Source organism: Teleopsis dalmanni, chromosome X, assembly GCF_002237135.1.
Source record: "Teleopsis dalmanni isolate 2A chromosome X, ASM223713v2, whole genome shotgun sequence".
Lineage (NCBI taxonomy): Eukaryota > Metazoa > Arthropoda > Insecta > Diptera > Diopsidae > Teleopsis > Teleopsis dalmanni.
Genome location: NC_051848.1, coordinates 78,528,860 through 78,534,061, shown reverse-complemented (window position 1 = coordinate 78,534,061; position 5,202 = coordinate 78,528,860).

The window sequence follows — 5,202 nt, the reverse complement described above, 5'->3', positions numbered from 1 at the left end:
AAATAAATAAATAAAACGCAAAATTATTAATCTTCATCAATATTTATTTTATCTCCTTCAAAATATGCTCCATTAGAAGCGATACACAAATGCCAACGTTTCTTCCAATCATCAAAACATTTTTATAGGCGCTTTCCGGTATGGCTTTGAGTTCCCTCTGCGAATTCTGTTTTACGTCTTCTATGGATTCAAAACGCGTTCCTCTGAGTGGTAATTTGAGGTTGGGAAACAGGAAAAAGTCACACGGTGCAAGATCAGGTGAATACGGTGGCTGTTCGATGGTATTTATTGAATGTTTGGCCTTAAAATCGTTGATAATGTTGAACAAATTGAGGTGAATCGGAACAAGCCGGGCGTTGACACGTCGCATACACAAATTGTCCACCAAAATCAAACGAGCCATCTCACGACCGATGCCTAGCTCTCGTGCTATCTCTCTAACACTCACATGAGGATTTTTGAACACGATTTCCTTTGCCTTTTCAATGTTTTCGTCGGTGGTAGAGGTCGAAGGTCGTCCAGAACGCGGCATGTCTTCGACGGTCGTACGACAGTCCTGAAAGGCTTTGTACCACTCATAAACTTGAGTTTTCGATAAAACTGATTCCCCATAAGCCTTTTGTAGCATTCGCAACGATTCTGCACACGAAATTTCGTTCGAAAAACAAAATTTGATGCAAACTCTTTGTTCAATATTTTTTTCCATTGTTTTTTTCGCAACGCACTACTGAGGTGAACTGGTTTCAACAGCTGCCGTAAACGAACTGTCTGACAGATCGCGCTCATTTTTGGCATAGTAATTAAGGACAGGGCTGCCAAACTACATAAACTTAAAATATCGAAAAATATACAGCGCGCGAATTTTAAATGAGAATTTCCGAAAGCTTTTCGGTCACAATGTATTTATACTTAAACGACCGAAGCTTTTCCTGTAGCGCATCGGTACATTTGCCGTTGGTATTTTTGATACTTGTTGTCTTTTGTTGCTATTGTTCGCTTTGGTGTAATTTCTGTGCTTTGTGTTTTCGTGTGTTCTTGAATATGCCAAGCTTCGTTTTTAGTTCAACCAAAGCTTTCACGCTTTGTCTTGTTTACAAACGTGTTTTTTTTTTTTTATATAGTGCCGGTGTGTGTGGTTTATTATTTGTTAATAAATTTATTTATTTATAAATATTTATTATTAATTAAATAAATATTACAAATATTAAAGGTGAGTGTATTATTTATTTGTTTAAATATATTTTATATTATTTGCATTTTCAATGTAATCTTAGGTTTGTTCATTTGGTGCAATTACGTACATGCGGGGGTGGGTTTATGGTAAGTTGTTTACGTTTTAAATTTACAATAAAAATTAACCAGTTTAACCAGTGTGTGATTTTGTTTGTATTGTACGTTTTGTGTTTATGTTAATCTGTTTGGAAAAGCTATTATAAAAAATGTTAAATAGCAACATAGCGAGATTGTTTACCTAATGAAACAGAAGATCTAAAAAGGAAGCTTTGTTAAGGTGTTCAGTGAACACTCTGAACCATTCGACGCCTCGCCTCTGATCAATAGTTATACAAGGTGTAAGACATTTTATAAGTTACAATGATCAATGTGTTGCCCTCCGGTGTCCTGCAAAAGAAAGCAGGATGCTGTGAGCCCGGCGAAATTACCATGCGTAGTATGGTGATGTCGCTGGGTAGGAAGCAATCCTTCGGTTATAGATGTGGTTGGCGAAGGTATGAGTTCTGAAATACATATATGTTATGAAGTAAATATATAAATTAAAAAATTTCTTAAATTAGTTGTGATCAAGAAAATATTTAATTCGTATAAGTGGCTTTCATATATTTGAATAATTTGTAACTTAGGTATGAATTTTAACTTTTAAGTCTATTTGCTACCGCTTATCTTAATTTTATTCAGCAATTGCGATTCATTAAATAATCATTTTAATAACAATTACTTAAATTTTAAAAGTCCTGTTTCCTAATTTAAAGTTCATTTAATATCAATTAACTTGCCTATAAATAACACATATTCTTCTATGCTTGATAACAATATGGTGCATACAATATATGTGCATCACATTCTATCGCAACATGCATTATTATGCCTTAATAAACATCAAGATAAGAATTTAATTAAGAAACATTTTACTAGTATTTAATTATGTTCTCGTACAGATAATGTTTTCTAATGCACAATAAACAATTAATAAACAATGAAATTTAAATTGAGATGCATTTTAGTTAAACAAATATTGTATACCGAACACAAAGGAGACAATTTGTGAATTCTGAGAAAGATAAGAAATAGCGTGTTTATTCACCAGCGTTGTGTTTTGTATCTTTTTATTATTTATATATAAGCAGTATAGCATCAACTAATTTAAAGTGGTACTAAATTTAAGTGATACTTTAATATTAAAGAGTTTTCTAAGCTGCCTGTCCAAGTTGTTGTACACGCAGTTTTACAGCAAAGCAAATAAATTTTGTAATAGGACTTTTGAATAATCTCAAAATAAATAAAACTTATTTAACCCATTAAGTACCCGCCAAGTTCAAACTTGGAATTTTATGGTGAAATGTTCAGAAAGGACTTATTTTAAAATTAAAATAAAAATACTCCCTGCGAAAATTTTTTTGGAAAAGTAGTTTTCCGGAAAATTGCCGTGGGGTCAACCACTTTTTTATCGGCACTTTTCAATAGTTCATTATTCTCTCTTCCATAGTTCAAACATTTTTATATGTGTTTTGTTCGCAAATACAGTATTTAGTTACTTTTATGGTGAAGTAATTATCATTGTAAAGTGTATAAAGTAAGTATAAAAATTCATCGTAAGTATGAAATTCAATGTTTTATGCTTTTCAAATCATCGTAAGCGGTAGCTTCTGTAATGCACATTGAGTTCTCTGATGCAAGAAGAAGTTTTCTGGCAATGAAATTCTTCAAGTCAAATTGAGGCATCGGTTTTGTGTTGGTAGAAGCAGCGACAAAGCAGTGTAATTTCCAAGCGTTTACTACAGTGCTATCACTGTACCCACAATGGCCACCACCCCTTTTTGCTTCTATTCCCGATACGATAGTTAGCAACTCCATTGTCATGTAAATCAACGCCCCCCATGTGTCGGTAGTAGCTGTTGATAACTTGTGGCTGTGAGAGTCTAACCTTTTCTTTTCTCTGCTATAGTGTGGCATATTTACTACGGGCTCAACGGAATCATACTGTATGTTGCAATGGATGCTCACAATAACTCAATAATTCTATTACAACATATGCACCGATTCAAAATTGTTTATCTTATTTTTCGGTTGAACTGGAGTATGGTAGAAACTGGAAGATATACCTACTTTCCGAAGAAAGGGTTCATAGCTTATAACTGAAACGTTTTGGTATAGCAAGTTCCAAGGTGAATAGTTGCTACTTAGGCATTTCCACAAGACCACCATAATCTTGTGCATTTGATTCGTATACGATTTCAATAGTACCTAAATACTCTCTCACAATTAGACAAATGGAACTCAAAGAAGGAGAACAAAGTGTTAAAGTCGCATGCAATGTTTGTTGATATTTCAGCATCGTCAATCATTTCATTGTCCGATTCACCGGCAACATTATCAGGTGGCAAACATTATTATTCAATAGGTAACGGAGTGTCACTTGGCACTAATGTGTCATCTTCGTTCCAATTGTCAATGATATGCAATAGTTCCTAATTTCTGAGGTATCTTAGGCACTACATTATAATTTTATTTACAGTTAAAAATTGACGACAGAACTTTTAGAATGAATAAATGTAACCCTATATAACAATCAAATCAATCAAATCAAATTCAGACAAAGTCAACCAGCAATCAAATATCAAAATAGACTTATTACTATTATGTATAGTAAAAAACACAAGTTTAACTTAATTAAAAAAGTTTGATACTTATTTGAGAGTTTTTTTTTTTTATTATAAATTGTTTTATTATTTAAGATATTAAAGAACAATAAAAAAAACAAAACAAGACATAAAGCAACTAGTTATTAGATAACTAACAAACAATTTAAATTTAAACAGATTTAGGCGATTTCACGCAATAATAATCAACTATAGTACTCGGTTGGCTCGGTTGTCGCTAGTAAATGCGCCTCAGCATTTATGTGACAACTGAGTCTATCTTGGTGTGATGTGGCTTTGGTATGAATTTCTTCCTGCACTGTTGACACTCCGAGGTCACGATGTAAGTCAGAATTTCTCACGTACCATGACGCGTTTGTTACACGCCGTAGCATAAAATTTTGGAATCTTTGAATGATGGAAATTTGTGTTCTGCTTGCTTCCATAGCTGTATTCCATATGCCCAGATTGGCTGGAGCATTTGTTTCTATAATACAAGTTTATTGAAAAGCGATAGTTGTGATTTTTTGCCGATTAACCATTTCAACGATTTGAATTTAAGATCTAATTCACTTCTTTTCTTTTTTATGTGCTCGCTCCATCTTAGTTTAGCGTCCAAAGTCATACCCAAGTATTTCGCAGTATTCGCGTGAGGCAGTATTCGCGTATAACTGATGTTTCGATTTGTGAAATTTACATGCACTGATTTTTCTTTATTCAGATTAATTTTCCATTTTTTTGTCCAAGCAATTATACTGTCCATACTATTTTGCAAATTATTAGCTGCTATTACTGCGCTTTCTCCAACTGCAAGGACTGCAGTATCATCAGCAAAAGTTGCTGTGAACGTTGTTGCACTCGTTGGCAAGTCGTGTGTATAAATCAGATATAAGAGAGGACCCAAGACACTACCTTGCGGAACTCCAGCGTTAATTTTATGCAGTTTACTATAGGTATCACCGTGCTTTACTCGAAAGTAACGATCAGATAAGTAAGAGGAGATTATGTCATAATACTCCGTTGGGAGAATATTTTTTACTTTGGTAAGCAATCCGGAGTGCCAGACTTTATCGAAAGCCTGCGACACATCTAAAAACACAGCTGAGCAGATTTTTTTTTCCTCAAGAGCTTTTTCTATTACATTGGTAATCCTATGGACTTGATCTATGGTGGAGTGATTGCACCTAAAACCAAACTGATGTAAAGGTATTATGTTTTGACTTTCGATCAGAGGAAGGATTCTTTTCAGTAAGACTTTTTCAAATATTTTTGAAAGTACAGGCAGAAGTGCTATTGGTCTGTAACCACTTACGTCATTAATATCCTT